Raw genomic sequence first — 16386 nt, forward strand, 5'->3', positions numbered from 1 at the left:
ACAATCCATAGACAGGATTATAAAGTACTCCTATGCATCCCTCTCCCTCCTGACTTCACTATTATTTTAGAATAAAGCTTTTCCAATTTCAAATGACCTGGACTAGAGTGGTGGTTCTCCAAATAAGCATGCAGATGCCCTGGTAGTTTCCCACCTACAATCCTGGCCCTAAAACTCACTAGCCGTGTGACCTTGAGTAAAGTGCTTAATCACTTTACTTCAAATTCCTCCTGTGAATTAATCAGTCACTTTTCCCTTCTCCTCCTCTCTGGCAAATGGGTATCACAACAATAATACCTACACTTCACAGGGTTGCAGTGAAGAATGAGTTGATGTAGTGCGCTTAGAACAGTACTTGAAACAGAGTAAAACCATAAAATGTTTGTTATTTGCTCAAAATGCAGATTCCATAGCCCATCCACACACCCAAAGTTGTTTTTTTCCAGTACATCTTTGATGGGGACCTTCGAAAGAGCATGCTGGCGGGGCGCCTGAGTGGCTCAGTCATTAGGCGTCTGCCTTCAGCTCAGGTCATGATTCCAGGGTCCTAGGATCGAGCCCCGCATTGGGCTCCCTGCTCTGCGGGAAGCCTGCTTCTCCCTCTCCCACTCCCCCTGCTTGTGTTCCCTCTCGCTGTGTCTCTATCAAATAAATAAATAAAATCTTAAAAAAAAAAAAAAGAAAGAAAGAAAGCTACAGGGAACATTAAGAATCAAAAGGAACCTGGAAGTCCAGCTTTGGAAAACCATCAAATGAGCACCCACCCCCCAACTCTCATAACAAACAAGGAGCCAAATACTGTGAAAGTTACACCCAGAAGAGCCTTGCTTGCTTGCAGGTACTCTCACTGCTAGGATTCCTACCTGCTGTCTGTTTCCTTCTGAAGTTTCTTGCTCAAGATTCAAAGTCCAGGAAATGAGTATCTGACTGAGCTTAGGTCACTAGTACACTGTCTGGCTTTATCGGGGACTGCATTCTTTCACAAATAGGTCATTTTTTTTTTAAAGATTTTATTTTATTTATTTATTTAAGTAGGCTCTACAACCAGCATGGGGCCCAGCGTGGGGCTTTAACTCATGACCCTGAGATCAAGACCTGAGCTGAGATCAAGAGTCGGATGCCTAACTGACTGAGCCACCCAGGTGCCCCTAAAGATATTATTTATAAATAATCTCTATACCCAACGTGAGGATCGAACTTACAACCCTGAGATCAAGAGCTGCATGCTGTTCCGAATGAGCCAGCCAGGCACCCCACAAATTGGTCGTTTTTAAGTCCCAAATTGATATTTTAAAGTTGGGGTTGTCCCTTAATGATTTTGTATTTTACTTATTTTTAAGTAATCTCTTACACCCAATATGGGGCTCAAACTCACAACCCCAACATCAAGAGTCAAAACACCTTCTGACTGAGCCAGCCAGGTGCCCCTGATTTAATTTTTCAAACATGAAATATCACATATATGAGAGTTTACATAATGTATACATTTGGCCAAAGAGTAATAAAATGAACACCTATGTACCCACCATACAATTTAAGAAGTAGAACATTATCAAGACCACCGAGGCATCCTATTATCCTGAATGTTATCATCAGTATTCCTTGTAGTTTAACCATCTGAGGCATAGTTTTAATATGTTTGACACTATACATTGATGTGAAGTACAATAAATGTTTACTCCAGTATTTTTGGTTTCGGCTCCCCACTATATTTTCTGAGCTTCATCCACATTGATACAGAGCCATAGTTCACTATATGCCACTATATGCTCATGTATAATTTTTATCTATTCTACTATCAATGAATATGAGTTATTTTTCATTTTTTAAAATAAAACAGTGCTATTGTAGAGTTTTCCTAGAATATATACCAACATTCCCAAGTACTTAAAGTATGCAAATCTGACAGTTACTATACATGATCTTTTTTTTTCCAACAAAGATCACAAAACAGGGGCACCTGGGTGGCTCAGTCAGTTAAGCGTCTGACTTCAGCTCAGGACATGATCTCAGGGTCCTGGGATTGAGCCCTGTGTAGAGTCCCGCATCAGGCTCCTGGCTCAGCGGGGCATCTGCTTGTCCCTCTCTATCTCCCTCTGCCTCTCTCCCCGCTCGTGCTCACGTGTGCGCTAATAAATAAATAAATAAATAAATAAATAAATAAATAAAATCTTTAAAAAAAAAAACAACACAAAACCATTACCTTTCCAAAGTTTTATTTCCCAAATGCTCATTTGCTAACACTACTTTCTTTAAAATAGTTACCTTCTTGGTAAGTAACCTTTATCCTTAATGGGAAGATTGTGTGTGTCTGTGTGTGTGTGTGTGTGTGTGTGTGTGTATTCTCTTTTATCTAAAAGTATCTGCATACTGCTGTGGAATTAGCAACTTCTATTTTAAGTTGTATTATTCTTCAAAAGCAAAGAACTTTGCTATGAGATAATCAGCAAACTTCTATGCAGTAAAATGTACTTCTTGGTCATTTCTCATATAAGCACTGTAAAAACTAGATTTATTTTTTTAAAGATTTGAAAGAGAGCGCGCACACGTGCCAACAAGGAAAGGGGGAGCGGGGGGGAGGGTGGGTTGCAGAAGGAGGGGAGACAGAGAATCCCAAGCAGACTCAGTGCTGAGTACAAGGTGGGTGGGGCTTAATCCCCCAACACTGAGATCACAACAGGAGCCAAAAATCAGGAGTCCAACACTCAACCAACTGAGCCACCCAGGTGTCCCCAAAACCTACTGTATTTATTTTAAAGTTAAAGGTCTTGTTTTTATAAAATTAACTACATTGATGGCACACTAACAGCCCTTTATAAACTCCTGGTTCAATTTCTTTGCTGCAGTAATTTACCTATGAATGATGGAGTAAATGATTTTTACCTTAAGTAACTATGACTTTCTTCCATAAAAGGTTGTCTTTGTAAAGAAGTCATTTACTACTGAAAATATACATTTGCCTAGCATCTCTTTGCTTTTGCTACTCACCCCCCAAAAACAGTCATTATTACTGAAACACAAGTTAGCAAACACTAAGGAGAAAGTATGTTACAACATCTATATTTTATTAAAATAAAATCAATCGTAAAGCAAATCTTCTACAATGTACAATTATTCTGATACTGGTTTCTTCACACCAGCACTGTATACTGAAATACTGCATGTTTCAAAGGCATTTGATGACAAAGAAATGTGTTTTAATTTTTTGCCATACATTCCATGTTATTTCTGTCATTTTGACCAAGACAGAAAAAACAAGGGTTTCCCCAGTGACATTGCTATCTTTTACTGTTCAAAAGAAACCTCAAAGGGCCTTGTAAACATTTATAATTTAGTGCAGTTTTGCACTCTACTGATGGCTTTATCAAACATCTCTGGGGAAAAAAAAACTCAAAGGTTTTTATACTCAGGATGCCTAATTTTTAAATGACTTGCTAACTTGTTATGATTTCATGCTATCATTTAGTTACATGTCAAACAACACTGTACCTCAGGCAAGGTACAGTTCCAATAATATAGATCCATATTTCAAACAATCTTCCTCAACAATCTCAGAGTTTTTTGCACTTGATATTTCAATCTGATTGTATCATAGTTTTTACCCCAGAATGAGAGCTTATACTGGTATTAGGAGTTCTAACATTTTTTATGTGTATGCCTGTGTGTGCTTTATTATAACTACAATCAATCTTTTTTGATAGGAGTCTTTTTCAGTCACTTGCTCACTTTTTGAAGCAGCTTCATTAAAACCTAATCATATGAAAATCAACATAATCACAGGTACACTTCAATCACGACGATGACGAATATAAGTGAGGAAGTGAAAATTCCACCCTTCCTTAGGATCTCTCATCAGCACATTGGACCTACTAACAGTGTGGGAAGCCAGGGCCAATCACCGTATTAAAAGCAATTTGCCTTTTTCAAGATGAAGGACTATAATAAGGAGAAGTTCTAATTTTTAAAAAACTTAATACTGATGGCTTGTTCTGTGAACCCACATTCAGAGATCAGTGATGTATACAACTCTGTGGGCACAGACTTTTTACGAGATTGAGAATGTATGCACAGCGAGCATTATCTAAAGACTGAACACATCTGTCTTTTTCCATTGCTGCCTTTGAGGAAAATACATTAGTGAAACCACAGCAGCAGCATATGACTTTTTCAATCAATATATCATAATTGTACTATGAAGTAAGAATCTGACAAATGATATTTTAAAAGGGGTTCTCATACTTGGAAGATTAGGGACTCGTCTTTTATTTATTCTAAGTAATTTGCTTAAATCACTCTAAGTAATATTTTTATTTCTATTTTTTTATTTTTACTATGACTTTTTTTTAGGTAAACTCCAAGCCCAATGTGAGGCTCAAACTCACAACCTGGAGATAAAGAGTCACATGCTCTACTGAGCCAGCCAGGTCCCCAAGTAATCACATTTTTAAAATCACTTAAAAGGTTTCACATGTGTTTACATATTATATAGCATTCAATTCTGGGATGACCCTACAATTTCTCATTTATAATTAGTGCTTAAGTTCCAGCAATAAATTATACATACTTTTAATGTATCTAGCAAAAGAATACTTCAGCTTCTTTCAATCAACTGAAAATTACAAACAACAACAGTACAACAGTTACTCATTCAAATATTTTCTTTCCCCCCTCCCCTTTATTATTATTTTTTAAAGTAAACTAGCCCCAATGCGGGGCTTAAACTCATGACCCCAAGACCAAGAATCACATGCTCTACCTAATGAGCCAGCCAGGTGCCCCTCATTCAAGTACTTTCTGAGTACATGCTGCATGCCAAGCACTGTATCAGGTACTAGGAATAAGTTGTCCCCTTCCCTAAAAGAACTTCTAGTCTGGTGGAAGATAAAGACCAGTACACAGATTATGAAGGCACCCAGTGATATAGGGTACAATGGGTATGCCAACAGGAGGTGTCAAAGATAGCCTCATGTATTTAAAAATTTTCCAGGGACACCTGGCTGGCTCAGTCAGTGGAGGATGTGACTCCTGATTTTAGGGTTTTAAGTTTGAGCCCCGAGTTGGGTGTAGAGATTTCTAAAAAATAAATCCTAAAAAAAACACAAAGATTAAAAAAAAAAACTTTTTTTCTAAAGGAAGAAGCCCAAGCTGATACTTACATGATGGAAATGGGAGAAGAAATTAGCATATACAAAGACCAAAAGAAGAGTAGGAGCACAATTAATTTGGTATAACTGATATGTGTATATTTGTATGTGAGTATATACATGAGCATTTCAAGGGGGAAAGCAGAAGCACTGAAATCCTAAGAATAACATTATTTTCACTGAAATGTCCATTATCTACTTATCTTAGAATCATGGATTTGAGAACTCAAAAATGTGTCATCCTCTTCTTGCCTGAGAAAGTAGTAAACCCATCTGACAAGTGTGCTTTTTACTGAGAAGAACAAATACGGGAAAAAGTTCTAGACGTCCTAAAATTTAGATGAGTTATCTATAGTTTACATTCTTCTGTAGAATAAGCCTCCACATAAAAAATTCTGATACCTTTGAGTTTGCTTACAAACCAACCCTGAAAGGGAGTAAGCGTGGAAGGTGGGCAACTTTTAAATATAACAAATCAAATTTCAGAGAGACTTGAAGGGCTGTTCAAATACACCACAATGTTCGAAATAAGGTCAAATATATGCAAATACACATAGTCAAAAGGTACTCACAGTACCCATCACCAGATAATTAAAACAGTTGCAAAACTGAATTTCGGGTTCCCTTTTTTCCTAAATCCTTCTTCGGCTCATTCACAATCATCTCTCTATTCCTTAGGTCCAATGAATCCATAGGACAGAGGCTTTTTTCTCCCTTTCCCCATGAACATGTCTAGGGACTAGAACTTCATCTAAAGAACTGGATTCATAGTTGCTGGAGAAGAAAAAAGCCTAGTCTCTGATTACAAAACACCCAAGATTCAATGGATTGTATTTACTATTATTTCTAAAAGCATTAAATATAGTGCACTTAGTTAACAATTATTCCGATGATAAACTCTCTAACAAGAAAAATTATCTGAAGCATTGTTCCTTAAAAGTTTCTCTGAATTTAAAGTTCTAGGTCCTTTGCCTTAGCTGACAGACCATGGTTGATTTGTTCCCATCAATCTTATTTCAAGAGGGATACAGTTACTTCAAAGCCGCCCACAGTTTACAATCAAGCCCAAATACATTTCACATTTATAAACAAAAGTGAGAGCACAGTAGGAAACACTTAATAATAGATCAAAGAATATAGCTTCATTTTTTTTAAGTATTTATTTATTTGACAGAGAGAGATACAGCGAGAGAGGAACACAAGCAGGGGGAGTGGAGAGGGAGAAGCAGGCTTCCCGTGGCGCAGGGAGCCCTATGTGGGGCTCGATCCCAGGACCCTGGGATCATGGCCTGAGCCGAAGGCAGACGCTTAACGACTGAGCCACCCAGGCACCCCTATAGCTTCATTTTTTCAAATAAAAAGTAACTTATAAAAGTGAAGGAAAAAGCTGTATTGCACTAAACATTTGTAATAATGGATTCTAATACAGCCTCAATTCAAAAGCAGAACTATTCTACCATAATTTGGACACTAAATTTTTTTAAAATCGTGCCTTCCCCTCTCCTTAACTATCCTCACCTATGCAAAGTTACAACCTTCAAGAAATGTCAGATTTCAGTCTTACCTTTTCCAAAATCCTTTCACCATGGTACTTTATTAAACTTCATTAATAGTTACTTCTTTCCCATCCATTTAGTACCTGCTACTTTGCATAATTAATGGTCCCTCTGTGTTTACCTCCTACTTCCCAAAATAGTATGTTTATTTCCTTGCCAAAGAAGTACTGGAATAAATGTCAGAGGACTGACATTTAGTTTGTCAATAATTAGTTTGAAAGAAGTGGTTTAACAAAGCAACACTTCATTCCCAATAAATGATAAATAATACATCGTACGGCCTTTACCATAAGGCCTTATCCTCCCTAGAACTGAAGTAGATTTGATGAAGGATATAGACGTGCGTTGTATTATACTGTAGAGAGAGGCCACAGGCAAGAAAAAGAAAACTCAACTCATCATTCCAGTGTTATAGAAGAGCCTCATTCTGTCAGAGAAAGACTTCCAGGGAGGATAGCATCCAGGTGTGGGATCTGGGTTAATGGATGCTAAAATGGTGTCCACCACATTAAGGCAATCCAGGGTTTATACCATATGAATGAAACTGTGCATTCCAGAAGACAAGTAATCAACTAAATTATGTATTTGGTTATTGTACTATATGCTTATTTCCCCTTGGATTTCCTCTATCTTTAAACACAGTTTAAAAGTTCTTACTTTATCTCAATTATATTATGTCAAATTAAGGGGGAAAAGTCTCACGCCCATGTTCTAGAGAGGGCTTTGAAGTCACAGTGAATGCTCTCTGTGTCCCTTAAGTCAGAAATAACAAGAAGCAGTAGTAATAAGGGATAGTCTCCCAAAGGGGAGAAAAACTTTGGCTTAAGCAAAAGAGCTGAGAATGAGAGTTCTGGCCACTCCTACCTGCTTGGACCTGTTTTTGTTTTTAAAGAAGTAATAGTTGGGGCGCCTGGGTGGCTCAGTCGTTAAGCATCTGCCTTCGGCTGGGGTCACGATCCCAGGATCCTGGGATCAAACCCCGCATCGGGCTCCCTGCTCAGCCGGGAGCCTGCTTCTCCCTCTCCCACTGCTTGTGTTCCCTCTCTAGCTGTCTCTCTGTCAAATAAATAAAATCTTAAAAAAAAAAAAAAGAAGTAACAGTTTACTCACACATGATAGTCATAAAGTCATTTTAACAGTTCATTTCATGGGATCATCTATAAGGTTTGGCCATGGAAATTTTCTCATGAGTTATAAAAACATCTATTAGAGCAGATTATTATGACCAAGTGCCATAATTTATTGAAATAATCTGGGAAAGCTTCATCCAACAGAAAATCCAGAAAACTAGCTACATGTTTGAGTATACATATATCTAAATCTCAAAAGACTAAAATGGTCCCAAAAGAACCAAGAAATCTGTCGTGGGCTAGAAGAATTAATATTTTCTGATAATAAATAAAAGCATATTAACTTGCACCCAAAATACAAGTACATGTAATAAGCATACCATCTTAAGACAATGAACTGAAGGAAACAAGGAAAAGAATGCCTAAACATTGGGTTTGATTCCTGGCTCTACCAAGTATCTGTTTTCCTAGGGGGAAAAAAAAGAAAAGCTGTACAATACAATACTGAGCATTTCTTCCTGTTCTGAAATTCTATGTGGTTAGAGCCTGACTAGTAAGTAAACTACCAACTGCTGCCAACAAATATAACATTATATGACATCGTAAGACCAAAATACAACTCACAACGGATAGTTCAGTACCACTGGGCAAGTTTGTATTTCATTTGCAGTATCGGGAAAAGGTAAGTAAAGTAAAATAAATTAAGTAAATGAATTAAGGATTTTAACCAGCTTTCTCACTTTAAAGTTGGAGAACTTACATAGGCTTATTGCCCAAGGCTCCCAAAATGATTGCAACCATATCCTCTTTTCCAACTTGAAAACAAAACCTCAATTAAGTCAAGCATGTTCTCTCCTATGAAATCTTACAAACTACTCCAACCAAAAGTATTTATCACCTTTCTGAACTCCTAGAAGTAGTGTCACACACAAGCCTTATATTAAATGGTATCATTTACATCATTCCAAATGTATTTGCCTATGTCATATGGTACCAAATTTCAATTTCAACCTTTTATTCAAACCAAAGGCAGTCTTCTTACTGAAATTTACCATTAAACAGAACTAAGCTTGCTTGTTATTATGTTTTCATTATTCACCCATGGAGTTTACTTATTTTTTTTAAAGATTTTATTTATTTATTCATGAGAGACAGGAAGAGAGAAAGGCAGAGGCAAAGGGAGAAGCAGGCTCCCCACGGAGCAGGGAGCCCGATGGGGGGCTCAATCCCAGGACCTCGAGATCATGACCTGAGCTGAAGGCAGACACTTAACGACTGAGTCACCCAGGAGCCCTACCTTTTGTGGGTGTTTTTTTTTTTGAAGGAAGAAGTCACTAATTTGTCACGGTTATCTTTTTGAGAAGTTTAGTTTTACACTCTGTGTAAAGAAAGTCAATGCTGGGGCACCTGGGTGACTCAGTTGTTAAGCGATTGCCTTCGGCTCAGGTCATGATCCCGGGGTCCTGGGATCGAGCCCCGCATCCGACTCCCTGCTCAGGGGGAAGCCTGCTTCTCTCTCTCCCTCTGCCTGTTGCTTGTGTTCCCTCTCTCGCGGTCTCTGTCAAATAAATAAATAAAATCTTTAAAAAAAAAAAAAAAAAGGGAAGTCAATCCTTCTCCATGTTCCTGGGCACTGTCTGCCTTGAAGAATGACCGTTGACTCAAGAAGGGAGTAACATTTTGGTTGAGAACATCTCTCTGAAATCCCACAAGACTATGATAAGGGACTTTTAAATCCATGGAGATAAAATGAGTGAGAGCAGAGACAACAGTGAAGCCTGGGAAGTGGCAGAACCAACACTCTGACTTAGTTAAACATGAAGCTAACTGTGAGGCAACAAGCAGCACACTCATTGAAACTGCAGACTGGAGGCACTGCTGGAAGTGGAGGTGAACGTGGGGCTAACAACAAGAGGACCGACTGAAAGTCCACTGGAAGAGGCAAGTGGACTTCCCAAAATCCTCCTCTCTGGGTCAGCATAGCTGAATGAAAGAATACCGCTCCCTCACCCCAGAAAGATGGAAGTTTATTTCTGAAGAAGGTAAAACAGAACATTTAGAACTGGAGAATACCAGGGAGAGATTAAGGCTGGAAACTAGCCTTAAAACATAAAACTCAGTAAAAGTTTACTCTAAGTAAAAGATGAGAAGAAGCTTATTTATACTCTTTTAGAATCTCACTAGTTCTACAGGAAAGGTCTTAGGTACTGACACTGGAGGTTACTCAAAAAAATAGGTCAAATCACCCCATAGTGAACCCCACAGCCAACAAACCCCATAGACAGGCACAGAGCTTCCAATCAGCTATTCAATGTCCACTTTAAAAATATAAGCAGACAGGGCGCCTGGGTGGCTCAGTTGGTTGGGCGACTGCCTTCGGCTCAGGTCATGATCCTGGAGTCCCGGGATCGAGTCCCGCATCGGGCTCCCTGCTCAGCAGGGAGTCTGCTTCTCCCTCTGACCCTCTTCCTTCTCGTGCTTTCTATCTCTCATTCTCTCTCTCAAATAAATAAATAAAATCTTTAAAAAAAAAAAAAATATATAAGCAGACAGTCCATGCCCAAACATAGAAGAATTTCCCTAAAAAAAGAGAGAGGGGCCAAAACAAGCAGAAACAGGCAGCTTGGAAAAGAAAAGCCTAGAAAGGGACTAGGCTGGGCAAAGAAAAGTTAATCACAAAAGGAGGAGGAAGGAAGCATGCAAGCAAACTCCTTTCAGAAAGGTAAGAGAGATTTTGAATCCATGAAATAACAGGATGTTATTAAAAGGAAAAAGAGAACATTCAGAGGACTAAAAGATCTCCTGTAAAGTAAAAACAGAATCATAAGAAGAGAAAGCTGGGAAAATGAAAGTTGAGGGAAATGCCCAGAAATTATAGCTACAAGACATATGGTACAATAGGAGAGGATCAGCCCAGGAGGTTCAAGAGCCAAAAAATGGGAGTAAGGGAATACAGAAAATTGAAGAGAAGAAATGCAGGCACACCTTGGAGATATTGCAGGTTTGGGTCCAGACCACTGCAATAAAGCCAAGTATCGCAACAAAGAGAGTCAAATGAATTTTTCAGTTTCCCAGTGCACATAAAAACTACGTTTATACTATACTATAGTCTATTAAGTATGCAATAGCACTATGTCTAAAGAAACAATGTGTATACCGTAATTTAAAAATACTTTAGGGGCGCCTGCGTGGCTCAGGTCATGATCCCAGGGTCCTGGGATGGAGTCCCGTTATTGGGCTCCCTGCTTAGCAGAGAGCCTGCTTCTCCCTCTCCCTCTGCCATTCCTCCCCCTAATTGTGTTCTCTGGCTCACTCTATCTCTGTCAAATAAATAAATAAAATAAATAATAAAAATACTTTATTGCTAGGGCACCTGGGTGGCTCAGTCGGTTAACCATTTGCTTTTGGCTCAGGTCATGATCCCAGGGTCCTGGGATCCAGGCCCCATGTGGGTGAGTCGGGCTCCTTGCTCAGTGGGGAGTCTGTCTTCCTCTCCTTCTGCGCCCCTCTCCAGTGCTTGCGCAAATAAATAAATAAATAAATAAGTAAGTAAGTAAGTAAAAATACTTTATTGCTAAAAAATCCTAACCATTATCTGAGATTTCAATAAATCACAATCACTGATCACAGATCACCCTAAGAATTATAATAATGGGAAAGTTTGAAATATTCCAAGAACTACCAAATATGACAGACAAAAAGTGAACAAATGCTGTCAAAAAAATGCTGTGGAGAGTCCAGCTTAATGAAGAGTTGCCACAAAACCTCAATTTGTAAAAATCACAGTATCTGTGGAGCTCAATAAAATGAGGTATGCCTATAGTTTATAAAAATAATATAAGGAAACTTCCAAACTGAAGGGCGGGCATGAATTTCAAAATTGAAAGAGCTCATCCTGCAACAAGCACAATGGATGGAAACAATTACCAAGGTACATTAAAAATTTCAGAACACCAGAGATAGGTATAAGAGCGTATAAGCCATCAGAGAGAAAAAGGTTTAATTCAAAAACTGAAGAATCAGAATGCCAACTGGTCCCAACTGGAAGTAATCCTATTTTGAAAAAATGAGGAAGTATGGGGGAGTATGCATATGTGTATGGTTGGGGTAGTGGAATGAAAAGAGCTACATTTCATCTTCAGTAATAGCATAGAGAATTCCCAGATCTGGGCAGGGTGGGGGGAGGAAATCAGGGACGCCTGGGTGGCTCAGTCAGTTCACTGTCTGACTCCCGGTTTTGGCTCAGGTCATGATCTCATGGATTGAGAGATCGAGCCCCATGTCAGGCTCTGTGCTGGGGATGGAGACTGCTTAAGATTCTCTCTCTCCCTCTCTCTCTTGCCCCTAACCCCCTGCCTGCACTTTCTCTCTCTCTAATAAATAAACAAACCTTTAAAAAAAAATCAAAAAGCACATTAGAGATTTAAAGATAAATTCCAAAGCTATGTAAGAATTTGAAATGGTTGGTTCTGGGGAATCTTCTCCAAAGAGAGGTGCTCACAAAACTGTTTGGTTCTTTAAACTATGAAAATGTTTAATTAAAAAAAACAACTAATTTAAAGAAGCATAAAGTAAAACAACAGCACACTATGAAATAAATTGCATTCCAGGGGCGGCTGGGTGGCTCAGTCGTTAAGCATCTGCCTTCGGCTCAGGTCATGATCCCAGGGTTCTGGGATCAAGCCCCGCATCGGGCTCCCCGCTCTGCAGAGAGCCTGCTTCTCCCTCTCCCACTCCCCCTGCTGTGTTCCTTCTCTTGCTGTCTCTGTCAAATAAATAAATAAAACCTTAAAAAAAAAAAAAAGAAATTGCATTTCATATCATGAGCTAATTTCCCTAATACATAAAAATGTCTCACTAGGGATTAATAATCCAAAATATATAGAGAATTTCTACAACTCAACACCAAAAAAAAAAAAAATCCAATTAAAAAATGGATAGAAGACCTGAATAGACATTTTTCCAAAGACATACAGACGGCCAACAGACACATGAAAAGATGCTCAATACCACTCATCGTCAGGGAAATGCAAATCAAAATCACAGTATCACCTCACACCAGCTAAAATGGCTGGTATCAAAAAGACAAGAGAGGCACCTGGCTGGCTCAGTTAGAAGAGCATGCAACTCTTGATCTCAGGGTCATGAGTTTGAGTCCCACAACGGGTGTAGAGAATTCTTAAAAATAAATAAAGACACTATGATACCACAGGTTTAAAAAAAAAAAAAAAAAAAAGGGGACAAGTGTTGGTGAGGATGTGTATTCATTCATTTTCTGTAAGTGTACACAGAACTGGAAACCGCACAGAAGAGAAATCAAGCAGTTGGAAGACAGGAGTGAAAATGTACCCTTTCCATTTTAAAACATACAAATGTAATAAAATCAAATTACATAAATTTAATGCCATTAAATGAACGCTAGTTCAACAAGGAAAATTCCTTTAGAGTGAATCCTCTTTTAGCAATCAAAAGCTCTAATTCATAAAAATCTAAACCTTTATAAATATCAATATATTGACACCCAAAGGTTTTTTTCCTCTGCAAACAAATCAAAGAGACAATCACCTACATTAACAGAGTGAGCAATTAAGACCCAACAGATATATCCTGTTCCATTTTAATATATCATTTCCTTGAAGAAGTAAACTCATTGGTGAGTCCCACTATTAAAAAGAATAAAGAAAAACCATAAATCCTACACTCAATGCATGAAGAAAACTGAGGTGTAACAGTATGTAGGAGGTTACATCAAGCTATGATAAAGCATATCATAAATTTATTTAAAAATGCAGATACCATGTAACTAAGGGAAAAATCCTTTTCTCCAAAGAATTTAGAACAAGCGTAAATATCTAGTGCTGCTACATTGTAAATACAAGTAACAAATTCTACCTAAATGAATTGCACTTCTGTAAGAGACCAGATTAAAAAAAAATTCGCATGGTGCATTTTACAAATTTATAGATATAAGATTAACATATCCTTCATCAGACACCATGAATATAAAAGCTATACTATGAGGCATGTTAGCAGAAATTCAGTATTTCCGATAACTCTTTCAAGACATTTCTTTGGTCTAAGACTGTAGTATAAGCATATTCTGAAAGCATTTGAAACAAATTCAATATTAATACAGATTTTAGCTAGCAATATACAGCTACACAAAACAATTTTTCCACATTTTCACAATGGCAGAAAACAAATTTACAGATGCCCTTGAAGAAAAAAAAATTACAAAGATACAGTTAAGAGAATAGAATTGCATCTATTATAGGGATTGGTGTATAAACTCAGCATACGGCTAACATTATGTAGACTCAAAATTACCCTTGCAAAACCGTTAAAATAATAAAAGCTAACCTTTATATAGGCCCTTTAATATGACCAGGCACTGAGCCTATATTAACTCCATCTATATCACTCAACTCATTTAATCTCTGCCAACACCCTTATGAGGTAGACATTACGGTCCTCATTTTATAGAGGGCACTGAGTCACAGAATGGCTGAGCAACTTGTCCAAGGTAAGGAACCCAGGTTGTCCAAACTGTAATCCAGGCTGTCCGGCTCCAGAGTCCATGCTCTTAACCACCACCAACATACAATATAGTTGATATTAAAAGTACACCAGGTTTGTTGAGTTGAAACAAATCTGTTTCTTCACATGAATAAAAACATCTGCATGTCAGAGCCTTGATTCTGCTTTCTCTCACACACACACTATTTTGAATCATTAACAAATCCCATCAATTCTATCTCCAAATATAGCCCAAATCAGTCCATATCTCTCCATCTGTAGCTGCACCAGCCTAGCTTAAGTCATCATCACCCTTTGCCTGCACTACTACAATAACCTCTTAATGAGCGGTTCCATTTTTGCCTCCCTATAATTCATTCTCCAGGGTGATCTTTCCTGAAGGTAATGAAATCATGTCACTCCTGACTCCCACTGAATTTAGAAGAAAACCCAAACTTAGTACAGTACTCTACGATCTGACCCGTCTGGTTCTTGAGCCTTACTTCCAGTAATTCTTCCATCATCACTGACTGCTGGCTAGCCACAGTGGTTTTTTCTTATTCCCTCACTACGTCACACTTGTTCCCCATCTCTGGACTTTTGTTTTTCCTGTTTTTTCTTCTTGGAATCACCCTTAACTCTACACCCCCAGTTGCATGGCTAATTCCTTCCTGACATTTAGATCTCAGCCCAACTGTCAACTCAGAGAGACGTTCCCTGACTACACAATCTATTCTCCAAACACCATCATGGCTCATTTTACTGTTTTACTTTACTCATAGCCTGCCAAAATTGTTTTTCATTAAATTCTTTATTTTTTACCCCAACAAGAATGTAAGTTCCACGAGTGGAGAAACTGTATCTGTCTTATTCACTGTCAAAATGACTATAACTAGTCATGGAACATAGTAAGCACCCAATAAAGTATTTGTGGAATGAATGAATAAATGGGCAAGTGAGCACCAAATGAAGCAGCACTGGGTGATGCTCATATTATGGGAGGTGTACTGCAATTGAAGATGGCTGAGCCATAGTTCACAACTCAAGCTCATTAAAGCTAGAAAATATACACACCACAGTCTAGATTAACCTAAGGTTCAATACTCTAATTTGCCAAACATATGAAGTACTGCATTCACTAAGAACCACATTTTAAGAAGGACTCTGACAAAACATAAATATATCCCAAGCAGAAGAATGAAAATAGCTTAAAAAACACTTGAAGAACATATAAAGAACATTTGAAAAAGCTGATATTGCTCAGACTAGAGAGGAGGTACAGGGCTGGTGCTGAATACTGAATTCTTACAAAAGAAGAAAATGCTTATCCATTTGTTCCAGAGGGCAGATCTAGAATCAATGGATGGAAGATAGGTGTCTAGTTAACATTAACACATTTTTAAAAAGATTATGTTATTTATTAGGGATACTGAAAGGATGCAATCAAATTAAAAATTTGGAATTTCAGTTGACATGCACTCCCACCCCCCCCACAAACGAGATTTTAAAAAAGGCATCTCTATATTTGAAGATGTCAATTGCTTATAAATACATGGAAACCAAGATGCATCATCATCTTGGTGTAAACTGCAACATAAAAATGTCAGTGCCCCTTCCACGCTAAAGTCAGAAAGAGAATATAGAAAGAAGAGCAAATGAAGGAGAATGAGGAACATAAAATAGAAATTGTGATCCCCACTAAAATGATTATCACTGAGACTACTTATAAAAAAAAGTAACACGAAGAAAAACAAAAATATTTGTACTCTTGTTTAATAATGCAAAATCTCTGTATATAAAATATACAAAAATTAAAATGGTTGCTATTAGAGGCACCTGAGTGGCTCAGTCGGTTAAGCCTCCAACTCTTGATTTCAGCTCAGGTCATGATCTCAGCTCAGGTCATGAACTCAGGGTTGTGAAATCAAGCCCCAAGTTGGGCTCTGTCCTCAGCACTGACTGAGTCTGCTTGAGGATTCTCTCTCACCCTCTCCCTCTGCCCCTCCTGCTCTCTCTCTCAAATAAATAAATCTTAAAAAAAAAGGGGGGGGTCGCTATTAGACTGGATAATATTATAAGGGTTCACCACAATTTAAAAAT

At 38.2% G+C, this 16386-nt stretch overlaps 1 protein-coding gene across 7 annotated transcripts in view; it reads right to left on the bottom strand.

Annotated features, from left to right (window-relative positions):
- Positions 1-16386, bottom strand: part of PPM1B (protein phosphatase, Mg2+/Mn2+ dependent 1B) — an 86540-nt gene that overhangs the window by 37503 nt on the left and 32651 nt on the right. Inside the window, exon 2 of one of the 7 annotated variants that reach the window (XM_027622723.1) lies at positions 4565-4609. The exons of the other annotated variants lie outside the window; for them this stretch is intronic. The gene's annotated coding sequence lies outside the window, so the exon portion shown is untranslated. The remainder of the gene's footprint in view (positions 1-4564; positions 4610-16386) is intronic. 7 annotated transcript variants of the gene reach the window in all.

Source organism: Zalophus californianus, chromosome 8 (genome assembly GCF_009762305.2).
Source record: "Zalophus californianus isolate mZalCal1 chromosome 8, mZalCal1.pri.v2, whole genome shotgun sequence".
Classification (NCBI taxonomy): Eukaryota; Metazoa; Chordata; class Mammalia; order Carnivora; family Otariidae; genus Zalophus; species Zalophus californianus.